At 39.8% G+C, this 19,901-nt stretch overlaps 1 protein-coding gene and 1 pseudogene across 1 annotated transcript in view; one reads left to right on the top strand and one right to left on the bottom strand.

Annotated features, from left to right (window-relative positions):
• The window catches only part of PCDH15 (protocadherin related 15), an 876,905-nt gene that overhangs the window by 61,638 nt on the left and 795,366 nt on the right, over positions 1–19,901 (top strand). The gene's annotated exons all lie outside the window — the stretch shown is intronic.
• Positions 8,912–9,394, bottom strand: LOC140619040 (large ribosomal subunit protein eL21-like; annotated as a pseudogene).

Below are 19,901 nucleotides of genomic sequence, written 5' to 3'. Positions count from 1 at the left end.
AAAGATTTTATTTATTTATTTATTTATTTATTTATTTTTTTTTTTTAAATTTTTATTTATTTATGATAGTCACACAGAGAGAGGAGAGAGGCTGAGACACAGGCAGAGGGAGAAGCAGGCTCCATGCACCCGGAGCCCGACGTGGGATTCGATCCTGGATCTCCAGGATCGCGCCCTGGGCCAAAGGCAGGCGCCAAACCGCTGCGCCACCCAGGGATCCCGATTTTATTTATTTATGAAAGACACAGTGAGAGAGGCAGAGACACAGGCAAGGGAGAAGCAGGCTCCATGCAGGAAGCCCTACATGGGACTCGATCCTGGCACTCTGGGATCACTCCCTGAGTCAAAGACAGATGCTCAACCGCTGAGCCACCAGGTGTCCCTGGACTGCTACCTTTTATTGGTTGACCAGAGTGCTTAAAGAGAAAAAGCAATAGCGACTATAGTTATTTACCCTGACTTTAACTTTTTTTTTTAATCCTGATTAATTTCTCCAACTGTATTTTAAATTACCCTAAAAGAAAGGGAGACCAAAAAAGAGGAAGAAGAGAGGGATGGAGCTATGAAAGTAAGAGAGGGAGGGGCTGCATCTGTCTGGGTAGTAGGAACCATGATAATATTTGTTTCTAATGAGAGCACTAACATCCTGCACTCCAAACACAGGCGTGTGCACATACACACACACCCCTTTTAGTGTGTGAGGAAACTAAGAAGTTAAAAAAAAAAAAAAAAAAAGATGCTCAAAATAATTAGTCCAGATAGTGGCAAAATCAGGATTCAGACCCAGGTCTGTATTACTCCAGAGCCCATAGTCTCCCTCATTTACTCAAAAAAAAAAAAAAAAAAAAAAAGACGCCTAGGTTTTTAAACTTCCAACTCTGCTATCAACATTTAATTTTGTCAATTGCCTTGACCTGTGTGATCTCTGCTTAAAGGTACAATAAAAGTGAATAACAAGCAAAAGCACTCAGAGGGAAGTAACTGGATGATTTCTGTTTCTCTCTAAGAAGAATGTATGGAGCCAATTTGAAGAACTTCCAAAAAAAATATAGCCATTAAAATGAGTAAGTGGAGTTCTGGATTTTACAAAAGGAACTGGAAATGCTATGAAAATATTTCAAATATAAATTATCTTCCGGTAATCAGGCCAAAGAATAAAGTTTTGGATTCTTCTAATAGGTTCCTTAAGGTGAACTTTTATCATCATTTAGGATCCAGGAAACAGTTTATTTAAAAGGCAACTGTTTTATAATGTATTTTTTTTTCTTGGTTCTAAAAGTAGCAGTGCCTATAAATTATCATCATTATGAACTTTGGGTCCGTGTTGTCACAAAAATATTACATTTAACCTAAATATCTTAAATAAAAAGTTATTTGAGTAGTTACTGAAGCCGCTTTGCATACTGCAGAAGTTTGGCCTGGAGTCAGAAGGATGCTCTCACTGGCTCGTCTAACTGGTCCTTACTCCCTGGAGCACTCGCACCTAGCAGGTGTATTACGCTAACTTTCAGACACCACCATTTGCTGAGCCCTTTTCACCTTTTGGAAAATAGGGGTACAGGATAGTTCGCTTAAGGTACAGCTGTTCACAAGGAAACAAAAGTAGCTATCACAACCCAGAGGGAGAGTTAGAAGGAATGATGCACAGACTCCTGACTGGGGCCTGGGCCCAATGCATCTTCTCTGTCTAACCAGAAATACGCACAGTACAGGGAATGAGGACAGCATTTCAGAGCAAAGTGCTCCATCTGATGCATGCTTTCCAATCCTTGCAAGCACCGAAGATAATGTTTTTCTGGCCCACTGTGGGAGACGCTTATGCCTGTTTATGTCAGAGGTGTCTGGCACAACTGAAGGCTTTCCCGAGCCCTGTTCAGCCTGTTCAGGATCTTTAGAATGGTATCAGGGTCCCTCTGGAACTCGTTCTTAACGCACCTCACAGTGCAGGAAACAAATCCTATAAGGAATTCTCTTTTGTCCTTATTATACTTGTTTCTAAAATTATGTTTGCCTTTAAACTAATGACCTAAAATACCCTGAGGATACATGGACTCTGGGCTGTGCCCCCCAACAGCCTTATTTAAAAAAAAAGAAAAGAAAACATTTGTTAGATTCTATTTGACACAGACTGTGCAAGATTCTGGGGAGACCAAGGTGAGAGAAAGGAGCAAGGATTGTTCTTGAAGACTGTACTCCGAAGAGAGGAGGGTTGGTGGCCAACAATACTGCAAGAGTAAGAGATGCCTGGGTGGCTCAGCGGTTGAGCATCTGCCTTTGGCTCAGGATCTAGTCCTACGTCGGGCTTCCTGCGTGGAGCCATCGTCTCCCTCTGCCTGTAGCTCTGCCTCTCTCTCTCTCTCTCTCTTTCCCGAATAAATAAAAAATAAAATATTAAAAAAAATACTGCAAGGATAAAACCTAAACTAACCCTCAGGGTGGGTTTATAAAGAGGGTCCTGTGATGGTAGGAGGGGTTTCACCATTCATTACCACGTAAAGAGAGGCTTATTCTGTTCTTAAAAAAAATCATATGAAGCTACTTTTTGCAAACCATCCAATTAATCCAGAGCACTTTGCCTGGATTGAAGGACAGTAGACTGCTCAACTATTTAAAAAATGTAATCACTGAGTGATTTTATCTTTAAAAATGGCATAGGCTTCTTGGCAGGAAAGGGTTGTTCATGTGGTCTAGACTTAAAGTAACCTCATTTTCTGAGTGATTGTGTTTGAAAATTATATGATCAGAACATTGCCATGCACCATGTTCTCTTCACTGAAAATGGACTCCTCTGGGGCATATTGAATTATTTGGAGATTTCTGGAAATGCATGTCAAGGGTGGCAAAATTAAATTAGCTACAATCTTCCATTTAATCCTAAAATCTGTGATTATATTTCATTGCCTGGAACATTCCCCCCCCCCCCCCCCCCCGATTTAGGGCTAAGAATCCCTAGGAACAGAAAGTCTAAGTAAAGAAGTTTCATGAATTCTTACGGAAAACAGTTTAGATTGATGACTTAATAGTTAAACTGACTCATTCTGGAAGTCTTGGGGTGCCTGAAATGCAGTATCACAGGACTGTGTGTAGGGAAGGGTGCAGAAAGAGTTAGCAGAGCAAGGTTGAGACTACGCTTAGGATGATGTGCTTGCAAGGTGGAATCCGGGCCAGCATTGGGGAACTTGGATTTCTTGAAAATTCCCATCATTGCTAACTGATAAGCATGGTTCATGGTACGTAAATTGTATAAACAAGGTGGATTTGGCTACACACCTGGTTCCTGTCTCAGAGTCTGGAACTTTCATACACGCCACGTACGTAGTGAGCATTAAGTATCTAATGAGCTCCTTTGATGGACAAAATGTCAGGTGTTGTTATAACTCCTTGCTGGAAGAATCACCTGCATCTGTGTGACTCCAAAGGACTTGTACCTGGTTTCCTCTGAACTTTGTTCTATCTTCCCTTTGCTGATTTTGCTTTGTAATCTCTCAATGAAATAAATCATAGCTGTGAATGCGCCTATATCCTGAGCTCCGTGAGTCCTCCTCGTGAGTCGTCGAACCTGCGTGTGATCTTGGGGACCCATGACCCAGGAAGTACCCACATGCAAACATGCTGTGATCTCTAGGATTAATATTTTATTTGTGGGATGCCTGGGTGGCTCAGCGGTTTGGCACCTGCCTTCGGCCCAGAGTGCGATGCTGAAGACATAGGATCGAGTCCCACATCGGGCTCCTTGCATGGAGCCTGCTTCTCCCTCTGCCTTTGAGTCTGCCTCTCTCTCTGTGTCTCTCAAGAATAAATAAAATCTTTAAAAAATATATTTTATTTCTACATGAGACATAGCAGCAAACCTTTTTAGATTAGCGGTTCTTCACCAACAATGATCCTGCCTAAAAGGGGACATTAGGGCCCCGTCTGAAGACATTTTTGGTTGTCACAGCTGGGAAAGGGGGTGTCATCAGCAGGTAGAGAAAGGGTAGGGATGCTGTTGAGCTTTCTACAATGCGTAGGACATCCCCCATGACAGAGACTTATCTGGCCAAACATGACAATAGCTCTGTGCCTAAGACTTGCCACGTAAGAGCGCAAGATAATTTTCAACCTAATATCAAAACGAAGAACGTTGAACATAAGTACTAAGGCAGCATGCACAAGGGAAAAATAATTGAACTGAAGTTGCTCCCATGCCTATAACTCCTTAGGATACTTATGAGACTCCTGGATGCTGAAGTATCTGTGTGCCTCTCAACTAGTTTGTAGATGTCTCCATGGTCCCCAGTGTCGAATTAATCGATTATTTGATATACAGAATTTTTTTTTTCAATAGGAACCACACCAGAGCTCCTCTCTTGCGAGAGACACACAACTCGTCTTACATACTTTCAATGGATAGTACACAAATAACTGCGTATGTATCCCGTTGCTGCCGGGAAAGGCATTTGGAACACGGAATTTCAGAGGCCTATTATCTGTGCTATGATCCTGGCTGTGCTTCTGCAAATTATATTTCCAGTATTAGCAATAAATGGACAACACAGAGATTATATTGTTCTTCTGTAAGTGAATTCCTACATTCTCTAGAAATAATAATGTAAATGATAATAGCGGGACTTTGAGTTCAATAAATAAATGAGAGTCATTTAAACTTAACTATTCCCACAAACTAAGGCTGTTCTTAGTATATTGGTGCGGTGAGTGTACAGGGATAAGAAAATGAGATGAGGCCCCAGGGACTTCCTGTTCGATAAGAACATGGTCTTCATTGTAAGCTGGACAGGTGGGTGACAGGTAAATCTTAATAGGAGGGAACAGAAATGCGTTGGACCAGCCACAGTTATTCCCAAACAATGGTTGATGTATAATATAGATAGACATTTTGGAAGAGAGTAAATCAGAGAGTCTCTGGGCAATGGATTTTTACCAAATTAACCACGAGGTCCATCCAGGACATTGAAGAGTAATGTTACATGAATGTGGATCTTTTTGGTGGTAGTTCAGTTTGAACGAAACATTTTGGAGTCAGAAAGATGTGGAGTCACATTACAGTGATCCTACTTACTGATTGTATGACTTTAGGGAAGTGATTCATCTTTATTGAATCTTTACAGTTTATTCAATCTTCTTAACTTGCACATTTGAGGTGTGATTATGAGGGTCAGGCGTGTCATCTTGATGTGCAGCTCAGAGTATGTGCTAAATTTCGTGATTGGCTATTGGTGCTCTTGTCATAACTTGTTCCTCCCAAATGATGCACCAGAATGAAGGAAAATGTGGAATAAACCCTCCACTCCTGGGGCAAACTATAGTCATTGACGTTGGTGGACACATGGGAATGGGGCACATGGGCAACGGTGGCATATGGGCCAGAGAAGCTGAAGCTGTCAAGGGTAGCTTGAGACCCTTGGTTTCTAGCATTGCTATTCCCAGGGGTTGAGCAGTGCAGTCGTCTCCGTGACTGGAAATTACCGGATGCCATGAAATATTCCCAGAATTAAGTATCTTTCTGTGTGGCATAGTTTACTAGTTTATGGTGTGAGGTCAAGGTGCCAAGAGGCCATTTTAAAGCCGAAAATGTGAAAGAATCTAAAACATGGCCATTGGGGCATGTTTTGAAATGTGAAAAAGTAATGGCGACATGATTTTTTTGTTTTAAAGATTTTTAATGGTGACATAATTGTGAAGAGGTTAAAGGGGAGCATTTAGTGAATTTGGAGCTCCTTCTCTCACTGTTCAGGGGACAGGATGTTCTGACTACTCTTCCAATCAATTATATTGCTATTACCTCAGATTCCTGCTCCCCTGCTACAGCTCCAAGAAAATATCCCATAAAAAATATCTTCCTTTCTGTAATTTCTGGCTCACTCAACAATATTGTAACTAGTGATTAAACCTCCTAGACACTTAGAAGCTATTCAAGAAATGTGTGGACGATACTTGGGCCTTCACTGCAGAATGATTTTATATCTTGTTCGTGTATATTAACCAGTTTCTAAATCAGTAGGTTCTGCTCATGTCCCCTCTGTACTTTTCTAAACACAGTCTTATTTTAACTTAAATAAACCCACAAGTTTCTAAACCTGCCTAGAACATGAAAATCCCAGGAAGTAATGGCACGATATGGAATCCAGCCAGAAACCCCTGCCAGTCTGATCCGAGTTCAGTGCCAGATTTAGTGTGTTGTGAAAGTAGAGCATCTGTCCATCACTCAGCAACAGACACATGCCGACTTCAACAGACAACTCCTTCGCCCTTATGAGAGACATTATATTCTCGTCGATTCTTTTATGTCAATTTTGCGCAACACTCCTGATTAGATCACTTTCTTCTCTTTTTTTTTTTTTTTCATTTCTTTCACTCTGCATATAAAGGGCTGGTTTCTGTTTTACTTCTCTTTTGAATAGTGTTTCCTATGGTTACAGGCAATCAGCAAGCTAATTTCATCTGAGCGCCAATCACAGGCAATTTATAAAATCTTAGAAGAACACAGGTAGGTAGTAAGTAGTAATCAACTCAACTTTGATAGGACAATTTATTATTATTTTTTTTATTGTCTGCCAGTCATCAGCCTGGTGAGTTGATTTGAATCATTGAGGTACAATTGCCTTCGAAAGACTTGATTTTCCCCCTTCTCATGAAGTGCTGATTAACAAAATAGGAGGGGGGAGTTTGTATTGAAAAATTAACATAATTTCATGTCATGAAGGAATTTTTACTTCTAAAATTCACTTAGTGGTGGAATTAATTTTTTTTTTTTTTTTTTTTTTTTTTTTTTTTTTTTTTAGAAGAGGGGCCTTTGCAATTTGTTGGCAACAGTACAGAGGGAACATTTGTAAGCAAAACCAAAATGTGTCTTTGAAATGTATGGGCTTAGACCTGCCACAGATTTGTTACTCAGAACTTTTTATAATATAGTATTAAGAGTAATAATTACACCAAGAGGAGCTGTGTGTGTGTTTGGAATCCTTGACATTCTCTTTAAAATATAAATTCTGACTTTGAATCTTTTAATACTTCCCATAACCTGTTTTCTATGACTTTCTTAAATACACTGTATGCATTTGTGCAATAGTCTAGTTTTCTATTTGAAGGAGAAGACACTTTATGATATTCACACTGCAGTCAAATGATACGTTGAACTTGAATAGTTTATGGCAGCCACCTGTCATTCCAACATCTAGGGCTATTTTCACCCTAAAAATGTATTTTCTCTTGTGTGTCTGGGTATTCTTGTGTATTAGTTATACATTTCTATTTACTAAGTGATTCCAAATCTTAGTCACTAAAACAACAACCATTTATTATCTCACAGTTTCTGTAGGTCAGAAGTCCAGACTGTGCTTAGCAGGGTTCCCGGGAGTGAATGGTTCACAAAGCTCAGGCATGATCTCCGTGGGGGCCCCAGTGATCCTGAAGTTCACCTAGGGAGTGAGTGGACACTTCCTAGGTCACTGGTGGGGCTGTTTTTCCTGGACTCTTGGAGGGAGGGCCCCGTCCCTTCCTTAATGGCTATTGGCCAGGGGCTTTCCACATGGTCTGTTCCATGGATCTTCTCCATAAAGCAGCTCGCAACAGAGAAAGTAAGAGGGTAAGACCCCACAGGGAGCAAGAAAAAAGTCATGCTCTTCTCTGTCTAGTCTCAGAAGGACTTCATCTCAAGATGATTAATCTCAAATCCACAATCATGGGGAGTGGACAGTCTATGAATATCAGGGGGAGGACATCACTGAGAGCCCTTTCAGAAGCTGCCTGCCACTGCCAGCGTGTGTTTTATGTGTGTGTGTGTATGCTTGGTGGTTTATGAAAGAAGTTCCTTCCTTTAAAGCAATTTAATTTTACTTTCTTTGGCTTTCTCTTTTTACATCAAATATTTTACAACCCAACACATGAGGGCAAAGAGAAATTTCAGCATGCACCACGTCACTTGCAGTATTTAGGAGCACAGCACAGCACTTGTTATACTACTGTTACCTGTATATTATGTTGAAAAGGAGAAGTTCATCTCTATGCTCCTTTTGCTTCCAGCTGGTGGTGATTTACAGTTACTGGTGCCTATACTGTAGGGTGCTAGGATATGCTTATCAATGGGTGACTCAGTGGCCCTGTGTGCTGCTTCATCATCTACAAACTCTTTTTTTTGTCCTGTTTTGTCATCTTCTTCTATTGGTATGCACCAAATGTGGCTTTCCAAATGGGAACTTCGAACAAAATGCAAATCTGTAGCAGCACGCCACTAACTCATATAACCACATGTGGGGGACAGGGTCGGCTTGCAAGACAAACCCTAAATAAACTTTTTAAGTTCATTCAGAGTATTTATTACACCTTCTCCTCATGTATCCAGCACTTATGTCTTGGGGTTCCCTGGTCTAAAAATCATGTTTTCCCCAATTGCCTGAGTAAAAAGCTTGACCCCAATTTTATGTGATTATATGTAAGAATTCAATCATTTATGAGGTGTCTAGAGATTTCTAGGGATATGTATCTGCCCCGAAATCTGACCCCAGATCTGCACCTCTAGCCCCTTTTCTGCAGGGTACTCATCCTGCAGGTCATACCCTCTGGCTCCTTTCATGCCGACACAGCATTTTGTGAAGCATTTCAACCAAGTGGTGGACACCTAACCCATTCTTTCTGCAAATACAGTGAGAATCGAGGCAACTCTGTAACTTTCAACAAAAATTATGCTGTAGATTGTAAGGCAGTGATGAAAATTTCAACATACAGACATTTAAAATTCAGCATGCAATATGGTTCTTTTCAAAGAACATAAATCCTTACATCTCTAGAAAAGCCCAGTACTGGGTAATGCGTCACTTGTGAAAGAGGTAGATTTTTAATTTAATTTAATTTAATTTAATTTAATTTAATTTTTATTTTTTTTACAATCCTCGGATATTTAATTATTTTACCCTTACCATACCACGAATCCAATGAGAATGGGTTCCAGCAGCACAGGCTCCTTTTCATTGGTTCTTCCAAAGTGTGCTTCCCTGGGTGGAGCAGGCTGGTGATTCAGTTGAACCCAAGTGCCTTTCTCTTTGGCTTCCTTCTTTCTCTGATTATATTCCTTCACATGCTTCAGGAAGATACCTTGGCTCTTCGAGCACTTAATATACTCAACACTTATATTCATTCTCTTGGCAGGAATCTTGCCCTTACCTTGTTTGTTCACAACTATGCCAACGGCATGCCGGGTGACACTGTGGACTCTTTCAATTTTCTCACCGTAACATGTGTGGGGCATTCCTTCTTGAACAGTGCCCATTCCCTTCTATTGTAGACCTCACCTTTCCTGTAGATTTGCATATATGTGGCCAAAGAAGCAAACTCCATGTTTTCTAAAAGGTCTAGACATGTAGCAGGTGCCTTGTCTCTTTCCCCTTGTGTTGGTCATTTTGGAAAATTACTGGAAGATGACGGTGTTTGCTGAAAAATAAAGGGAAAGAAGTACCCTTCTTACATAATCCAGAGCTGCCATCCCAAAGCATGATGGCATTTCTCTCCTATCTAGAAAGGGGGCCTTAAATTCAAGTATCTGAGGAAAGCATATGCTCCAGAAGAAGGACTGTCTCCTCAGACCTAATATTTTTAGCCAGTGTCTGTCACTCTGAATATGGAAATCTGCAGTGGAAATCTACAGTCTCTTAATGGAAAAAAAAAAAAAAAAGCCAAACCAACTTTCTAGGAATATATGCAGCTAGCCTTTTCCCATGGCCTTCCACATGGCTGAGTCTTCACCATTCAATGGTCAGTATATTAGAATATTTTCCAAGTGTGGCTTGTTCAGTCTGGAGTTAGCCTCATCATCCCTCTTAAGTGGGGGCTTTTATCAGTTCATCATGTCAGTGGTAATGAGTAGGCACATCCTAACTATCTTTATGTTCTCTGCTCACAGTTTCTCTAGTCACCTTCTGAAAAATAAAATGCATGCATTCCAGGGATAACCAAGATTAAACAGGTATCAGAAAGTCTGCACAGATACCTCCTCTCAAAATCACACAGAGAAATGTGGTAATATGGTAACATGGCTGTTATCTGTTGTCGTCTGGAAAGATGTGATGGCTTCATAAGATAAAATAGTTAAATGGGAAAGTTTTGAAATGTGCCATATAGCCTAGGACATATGTTCAAATCGAGTTTGACAAAAGCCTATGGTGCAAGGGAGAGATTTATCTGGCATCATCACCTTCAATCTACCCAGCATTGGTGTAGGCAGAGTGAAGGGCCCCCAGAAGATGCCAGAGTCCTAATCCCAGAACCTCAGAATATGTGATGGCATATGGCAGGCAGGAATTAAAGTTGCTCATCCTATGTCCTTGAGATGGGGAGATTATTCTGGACTATTGAGGTGGGTCCAAGGTGGATCATAAGCACCCTTTATGATGGGAGGGAGACACAGAAGACGTCATGCCAGGTGGCACACACCAGCCATTGCTGGTTTTGAGGATCATCGGAAACATGCACCTAGGAAGGTGGCCAGACTCTAGGACATGGAAAGGCAAGGAACAGGTCTCCTCTTATGCCTGTGGAAGGAACACAGCCCTGCCAACGTGGTGATTTTAGTCAAAGGAGATGCATTTTTCAAATTCTACCTTCAGAAGAATCACGGGAGAAGCCACCAGTTTTGTCACAATTTGTTACGGCAGCAATAGAGAAGGGATACAACAATGATTACACCTTCCCCTCTTCTGAAGTGTCCTCTTTCACTTTTGTGTGACCTTTCCTCTGCTGATGGGGACATTGATGATCTCATGACATTGTGAAGCATACTCGCAATGAATTTTTTTTTTCAGTGACCAATACAAAAGATACATGGCCCTATTTATATCTTTCTTTTTTATTTTCTTCTTATCACTTTCCATGGCGCCAAATGTTACGTGTCTGTGATAGCGGGATTTTACCTCTGGATTGCTGCAGAAAGGGATCTGGGCTTCTAGTGGACTTTGGGAAGGTAGAACTTTTAGTCTCTCTGAGGACCACATTGTAAAAAACCTAAATTAAAAGATCCAGACGCGTTACAGTCGTTTTAGCTGTTACTAATTTTTTGAGCATCGTTGTCAGAGGTATCTTCTAGAAACTGTTTCCTTCCGTGCCTCTGTTCAGTTCCTCACCCCGCTGTAATCTGTTACCACACAGCAGCCCAACCGAGCCTTTGAAAGCCAAACCACTTGGCTTCAGTGCTCTAGATCCTCAGTGACTCTCCATCTCATTTGGAATAAAAGCCAAATTCTTTCCATGCCCTGGGGGTGCTGCACGCCCTAACCTCCCCTTGACTCGCTCGTTGGTGCAGGGCCCAAGTTGGCTGCATCTCTGCAACTTGGCTCGAGCTCCTGAGTTCTCTATCATGGTCCCAGCACACGCGGCCCCCACCGCCGTCAGGACCCTGGCGCTGTCCACTCTGGCGAGGACATTGCTCCTGCATTATTCCCAAGCCTGAACCCTTCACCACCCACTCCAGAGAGGCTGGCGCTGGTCACCCTGTTCAGCTCATTCGCCCTCTGGCCTACTGATCATACACCTTGACTTTAGCTGCTCTGAACTGATGGCCTCTGACACACCACACTCTTATTTTGCTTTACGACCCTGCACACTAGGATTTAAGCTCCAAGATGGTGGGACCTAAAGTCTCTTGTGTTCACTGCTGTGTCTTGCTGGCAACATGACAGGTGCCTAAGCATGAGATTTGTGCTGAACAGTATCTGTTAAGTAAACGTTTACGTCTTTTCCATCGACAGAGGATCTTAAGCGCATCAGTTTCAAAGTTTAGGAAGAAGCTTAGATGTCATCACATTCATTCCTCCCATCACAGATGGAATGCATGAGATCACACACCTATTGTCACCACAAGTAGGATTTGAAAGCTGCCCTGACTTTAACTCATTAACAAAGCCCAGTACAAGTGATTTACATAACTTCGTACTTAACAATAGCAGCAAACGAGAACTCTTTCCAGTCTTAAACATTTCAAAATGATTAACCTATTGTGCTCATTGTATTTTATTTCACTTTTGTCAGAACTGTTCACTTCTAATGTGACATTCACTTTGAACTTTCCATTATACTTCTTCAACTCTGTTATTTACTCGCTAAGTACTTTAATGACTGTGATGTATAAAATACTCTTGTAATACAGAGTGTGTGTCAAAGATGGGCTCCAGCTCCTGGTTCCAGCTTTATGATGTCCATATACTAACCCAGAGGGCTCTCGGGTACTGCCTCGGGGCCCGGTGGCCACAGGGCAGCATGTCTCTCATCTCCAGCCCTTCTGGGGGCAATGCATGACCGGGGGTCGCCTCAGGGGCTTCACTGTTGCCACGGAGGCATGGGGCACCTTGGGACCCTCTTGGCACCCATGTAATGCGGCTGACTTGCACAGGGAGTTAATGTTCCCTTCCATCGGTGGGAATAGGAGCTTGCCTGTGACTTTATCTCCCTGGGAAACATTTATTCAACCTCTCTGATGACAGTCCTTCAAAACCCAGTGACCCATGGCCCATAACACCTGCAGACACCTGCTCAGTAATATCCTGTAACCCTGGCTCTGCCCCCTTCCCTGTCTTCTCCTCTCCCTACCCTCCCAATCCTGCTTCTCTGGGGTTGTACTTTGAAAAGAACAGTGGGGCACAAGCCTCAGGATCTGCTTCTGGGGAAAGACTGAGACCTCCTTTAAGGACCTTGAACACTAGTAAGAAAAGGTGTGTTATATTCAGATATTCATGACTCCCCCCAAAAACCATGTGACCTTTCCTTGTAAGTACATACATAGGATGCAAGTTCAAGGAAAGAAAACTGTCTTCAGCCTGGCAATGCCTTAACTTTCTACTGTAATTTAAATACATGCTTGCAAGTAAGTAATATTCATTCATAGGAATTTTTTGTTAAAAATGGTCAAACCAGGGGCATCTAGTTGGCTCAGGGGTGGAGCATGTGACTCTTGATTGCAGAATCACAAGTTCCAGCCCCATTTAGATGTAGACATTATAAATAAATGAGCTTAAAGAAAAAAAGAAATGGCCAAAATAGTAGTATTCATTATTATTATCGTCTGTTTTTCAAAATGACTCATGAACACCAAGAGTTGTGTTTGGAGCTACTGAGCATATAGATGGATGGATGGATGGATGGATGGATGGATGGATGGATAAGTGAATGGATAGATGGGTGGAAGGATAGATGAAGGGTGTTGTTAAGAAGGTGAACTTCATTAAGTATGAAATGATAGGCTGGCTTTTGCTAGGAAGAGAGGGATGAAGAACACAAAAGATACAGTTCAGGTAGCGGCCATGGTAAGTCCAGGATGGGAGCGTGAGATTGAGACCTGAGCTGAGATCAAGAGTTGGACACTCACCTGCCTGAGACACCGAGGTTCACCTGTCAGGAATTCACTCCCTGTCCCAACACACGCATGCACTCCCACCCCCAGAGCATAATAACAATACTGAGACTTGTTTTGAGGCATGACCTATAGAATCCAGCTCATTGTATAAATCTATATGCTTATCTTTTTAATGAGTATTTATAATAAAATTTATCTTCTTGGAAGATTAAGTTCCGTAGAATTTACTTTCTTATTAAATATTTCCGAGTTTATAGACCATTTTCCAGGAAGGGGAATTAAAGGCTTTTACAGCCACCATCCACCCCCAACCCCACATAAGAAAAAGAAGAGTTAATACGTAAATCAACTAGAACACTCTCTGCAACTTGGACAAAACCTTGTTAAGAAGGAGGAGGTTTGCTTGATGGCGCTCATTACTGTCGCCCACACTAGGCCAGACAGATTTCCATTCGGCTCGTGTGCTGTCCAGTGACAACCATCCGTGCACAGGAGTAGTTGTCACCCTAAGTGAGGCCTGATGTGCTGCTCCCCAGAATGCCAGGCTGCCTTCTGGGCTCCTCATTACTGCCAACTGTTATTCAGCTCAGCTGCTCACATGGATGCTGCTAATTCATCCTCATTTCAGCCTGAGACTGCAGTTTGGTGCTAAAAGCAAAACAAAACAGAACAACAACAACAACAAAAAAAACCCGGTAAAAATAGAATTATCAAGTTCCTCAGTAAGTTCCTAACTGACTCAGAGTGATGTACAGGCTGTAGACTTTTTTTTTTTTTTTTTAATGAGTTGCAGTTCCTTTTTAATTACATTTCTGCTTACATCAGAGAAATGAGCTGCTCAATCATAACTTTGAATCAATGAAACTTAAACCCATTACTTTCTCATAATTCATCCAGCTCATCACTTTATAATTTAGACCTTTATTCATTATCTAAGAACAGGAGCATTCTCTTCCATGTTCTTCAGCCTGGCAGTGCCTTAATGTTCTACTGTAATTTAAATACATGCTTGCAAATAAGTAATATTCATTCATAGGAGTTTTTTGTTAAAAATGGTCAAACCAGGAGTATCTAGCTGGCTCAGGTGGTGGAGCATGTGACTCTTGATTGCGGGGTCACGAGTTCCAGCCCCATGTTAGATGTAGACATTATAAATAAATAAACTTAGAGAAAAAAAGAAATAGCCAAAATAGTAGTATTCATTATTATTATCATCTGTTTTTCAAAATCACTCATGAACACCAAGAGTTGTGTTTGGAGCTACTGAGCATATGGATGGATGGATGGATGGATGGATGGATGGATGGATAGATAGGTAAATGGATAAATGGGAGGAAGGATAGATAGATGAAGGGATGGATGGATGGGTGCCTGAATGAATGATTAGATGGATGGATGGAAGCATAGATAAATGAATGGATGGATGCATGAAGGATAGGTGGGCCGGGGTGGATGGATGAATGGAAGGATAGATGGATGGATGGATGGATGGATGGATGGATGGATAGCATTTTCTGTTCATGTTCTATCTTGCGTCTCTCTCCTATTGAGTCGTTTATTTCAGAAACCATTTTGTTTTCTTGTAGTTCTAATTCTGTCTATTGGCTTTTAGTACTTTTTTGAAATATCTCTTGCATTCTTTCTGTATTTTTAATTTACTTTTAATATTTATTTATTTGATTTCAACATAATTAACATACAGTGTTGCATTACTTTCAGATGTACAATATGATGATTCTATAATCCTACACATTGCTCAGCGATCATTACAATAAATTTGCTTAATCCTTCACCTATTTCATGCAACCCCCCTATTTCCCCTCTGGTAACCACCAGTTGTTCTCTATAGTTAAGAGCCTTTGTTTTGTCTCTTTTTTTCTTTGTTTGTTTTGTTTCCTAAATTCCACATGAGTGTATTTGTCTTTCTCTGACTGACATATTTCACTTAACATTATATGCTCTAGATCCTTCCATAGTGCAAATAGCAAGATTTCCTTCTTTTTTAAGACTGTATTATGGCATAATATATACAAATATCACATCTTCTTTATCCATTCATTCTGTTGATGGACATTTGGGCTGCTTCCATAATTTGATTATTGCAGATAATCCTGTAAACATAGGAATGCATATGTCCCTTGAATTAGTGTTTTCAGGTTCTTTGGGTAAATAGCCAATGGATCCTAGGGTAGTTCTATTTTTAATTTTTTTTGGTAACCCCCATAGTGTTTTCCACAGTGGCTGTACCATTTGCATTCCTACCAAGAGTGCAGGAGGATTCCTTTTTCTCCACATCCTTGCCAACACTTGTTGTTTCTTGCCTTTTTTTTTTTTTTTTCATTCTGAGGGATGTGAGGTGATACCTCATTGTGGTTTTGATTTACATTTCCCTTTGATGAGTGACGTTGAGAATCTTTTCATGTGTCTGTTGGCAATCTGGATGTCTTCTGTCTATTTTTAATTAGATTACCTGTGTGTGTGTGTGTGTGTGTGTGTGTGAGTTGCATAAGTTCTTTACATATTTTGGAAATATGTAACCTTTTATCAGACATATTATTTGCAAATATCTTCTCCTATCCCATAGGCTGCCTTTTAGTTTTGTTGATGGTTTCCTTTGCTGTGACGAAGTTTTTTGATATAGTCCCAGTAATTTATTTTTGCTTTTGATCTGTTGCCTCAGGAAACATATCTAGAAAAATATTGAAGTGGTTGATGTCAGAGAAATAACTGTGTGATCTCTCTTCAAGGATTTTTATGGTTTCAGGTCTCATATTTGAGGGTGTGTGTGTGTGTGTGTGTGTGGTGTATGAATGTGGTCCAGTTTCATTCTTTTGAATGTAGCTGTCCTGTTTTTCTAATGCCTATTTATTGAAGAGACATTTTTTTTTTTCACATTGGGTATTCTTGCCTCTTTTGTTGATTAATTTACTATACAATTGTGGGTTTATTTCTGGGCTTTCTATTATATTCCACTGATCTATGTGTCTATGTTGTGCCAGTACCATACAGTTTTGATTACTACATCTTTGAAATATAACTGAAGTCTGGAATTGTGATACCTCAGTTCTGTTTTTCTTTTCCAAGATTGCTTTGGCTATTCCAGGTCTTTTGTGATTCAATACAAATTTTTGGATTTTTTGTTGTTGTTGTTGTTCTAGTTCTGTGAAAAATGCTTTTAGTATTTTAATAGGGATTGGTCAAGTCTGTAGATCACTTGGGTATTATAGACATTTTAACAATATTTGTTCTTCCCATTCATGAGCATGGATGTCTTTCATTTGTTTGTATCCTCTTCAATTTCTTTCATCAGTATTCTACAGTTTTCAGACTGTAGTTAAGTTTATTTCTAGATGTTTCATTATTTTAGGGGTTAAGTTTATTTCTAGGTATTTAATTATTTTAGGGGCAACTGTAAGTGAGATTATTCTCTTAATTTCTCTTTCTGCTGCTTTATTGTTAATGTGTAGACAGATTTCTGTAAATTGATTTTGTATCCTGTGACCTTATTGGATTCATTTATCAGTTATAGTAGCGTTTTGGTGGAGTCTTCAGGGTTTTCTATCTATAGTATCTGCAAGCAGTGAAAGTTTTACTTCTTCCATGCTGATTTGGATGCATTTTATTTCTTTTTATTGTCTGATTACTGTGGGTAGGACTTCCTGGACTGTGTTGAATAACAGTGTTGAGAGTGGACATCCTTGTTTTGTTCCTAACGTTAGGGGAAACGCTGTCGGTTTTTCACCAGTGAGTATGATGTTGGCTTTGGGTTTTTCATATATCTTTATTATATTGAGGTGTGTTTCCTCTAAACCTCTTTGTTGAGGGTTTTTATCATGAATGGATGTTGTACTTTGTCAGATGTGTTTTCTGTGTCTATTGAAATGGTCGTATTGTTTTTATACTTTTTCTTACTGAGGTGATGTATCATGTTGATTGATTTGCAAATATTGAACCACCCTTACAACCCAGGAGTAAATCCGACTTGATTGTGGTGAATGATTTTGTAAAATGGATTATTGGATTCAGTTGGCAGTATTTTGTTGAAAATTTTTGCATCCATGTTCATCAGGGATATTGGTATGTAGTTCTCTCTTTTAAGTGGAGCCTTTATCTAGGTTTAGTATCAGGGTCTGACCTCAAGGAATTAATCTAGAAGTTTCCCTCCCTTTTCTATTTTTTGGAACAGTTTGGGGAGAATGGACATTTATTCCTCTTTAAATCTGGTCCTGGACTTTAGTTTGTTGGGATTTTTTGATTACTGATTTAATTTCATTGCTAATAATTAGTCGATTCAAATTGTCTATTTGTTCCTTATTCAGTTTTGGGAAGTTATATGTTTCTAGGAATATATCCATTTCTTCTAGGTTGTCCAGTTTGTTGGTACATAACTTTTCATAATTTCCTTTTACAACCCGGTGTATTTCTGTGCTGTTATTTCACCTTTTTTGGTTTTGATTTTGTGTCCTCTCTCTCTCTCTCTTATTTTTTATATTGAATTAGTCTGCTTGAAATTTATCAATTTTGATGATCTCTTCAAAAAACCACCTCCTAATTTCATTGATCTGTTCTAGTAGTAGTAGTAGTAGTAGTAGTTTCCATATATTTTATTTCTGTTCTCATATTTATTATTTTCTTCCTTCTGCTGGTTTTCGATTGTGTTTGTTTTTCTTTTTCTAGATTCTTTAGGTGTATGTTTAGGTTGTTTGAGATTTTTGTAGAAGGCCTGTGTTGCTATAAAATTCCCTCTTAGAACTGCTTTTGCTGTATCCCAAAGATTTTGGACTGTTGTGTTTTCATTTTTGTTTGTTTCCATGTCATTTTCTATTTCCTCTTTGATTTCTTGGTTGACCTATTCATTGTGTAGTAGCATGTTTTTTAAATCTCCCATGTATTTGTGTTTTTTCTATATTTTTTCTTGTGCTCGATTTCTAGTTTCATAGCACTGTGGTCAGAATAGATGAACAATATAACTTCATTCTTTTTTAATTGGTGAACTGTTTTGGAGAATGTTCCATGTACACTTGAAAATAATGCCTATTTTGCTGGTTAGGGTGAAATGTTCTGAATATATCTTTTAAATGCATTTGGTCCAATGTGTCATTCAAGCCCACTGTTTCCTTATTTATTATGTGTTTGTATTATTTGTCCATTGACGTAAGTGAGTTGTTAAAGTCCCCCACTATCGTTATATTACTATTGAAACTTTTGTTTCTCTTGGAAATGATTTCTTTCTCCTTCTATTCTGAATGATAGCTTTGCTGGATAGAGTATTTTTGGCTGACTTTTTTTTTATTTTTCTTTCAGTGCTTTGAATATATATGCCACTCCTTTCTGGCCTGCAATGTTTCTGCTTAAAAAAGCAACTGAGAACATTTGGGAGGTGTGTGTGTGGGGGGAGTGTCCCTTGTATGTAACTGTCTTCTTTTCTCTTATTGCTCTTAAAAATTTTTCTTATCACTACCTTTTGCCGTTTTAATAACTATATGTCTTGGTGTGGACCTCCTTGGTTTGATTTTATTGGGGGAATATGTATGCCTCCTCAATCTGGATTTCTGTTTTCTTCTGCAGACTCTATTATTTCTTTAAATAAATTTTCTGCCCCCTTCTCTCTCTCCTTTTTCTTATGGTTTGTATGTTATTACACTTGATCTTTTGCTCATTCCTTAAATCTATTTTAAATTTTTATCATTATTTTTTCTCTTTCCTGTTTAGTTTGATGGCTTTCATTTTTCAAAGGTTTTATTGTATATATATATAGAATGGGGGGAGAATCAGAGGGAGAGGGAGAAGCTGACTCCACACTGAGCAGGGAGCCTGATGTAGGGCTTAATACCAGAACCCCAAGATCATAACCTGAGCCAAAATCAAGAGTGTGGTACTCAACTTACTGAGCCACCCAGGCATCTCAGTTTGACTGCTTTCTGTAACACTCTCTGGGTAACTGATCCATTCTTTTGCTTCCTTTAGTCTACTATTTATTCCCTCTGCTGTATTTTTAATTTTGGTTATGGAGTTCTTCATTTCTGACTGATTCTTTTTTATGTTTTCTATCTCTTCAAGGGTCTCATTGAGGTCCTCCACTCTTTTTTCAAGTCCAGTGAGTATCTTTTTAACTTTTTTTTTTTAAATTTTGTGTCAGGCTTATTACTCATCTCTATTTTATTCCAGTCTCTTGCTATGGTTTTGTCTTGTTCATTCATTTGGGACATATTTCTCTGCTCTTCCTTTTGTATAATTCCTTGAGTCTCTTTCTGTGTTAGGAAAGTTGGCTATGTCTCCTACACTTAAAAGTAGTGGCCTTATGAAGAAGAGGCCCTGTAGTGCTCTGTAGTACAGTGTCCCTAGTTCACCAGAATATGGCACTTCAGGGGTGTCTCTGGTGTGTGCTGCATCTGCCCTATTGTTGTGACTTAGCCACTTTTGCCACTAGCACAGTTGTGGAGAGTGGCTGTCTTTGGCTCTTGTGGGCAGTGTTTGTTCTGTGTGATTTTAGAGGACTTGTCTGAGGTTACTTTGGTTTTAATCGAGTCAGACCAGGTGTGGACCAGAGATGCAGCAGCACAAA

The sequence above is a fragment of the Canis lupus genome, chromosome 27 (assembly GCF_048164855.1).
Source record: "Canis lupus baileyi chromosome 27, mCanLup2.hap1, whole genome shotgun sequence".
NCBI classification, from domain to species: Eukaryota; Metazoa; Chordata; class Mammalia; order Carnivora; family Canidae; genus Canis; species Canis lupus.
The sequence above is the reverse complement of the archived record's forward strand: the minus strand, read 5'-3'. Positions and strand labels throughout refer to the sequence as shown.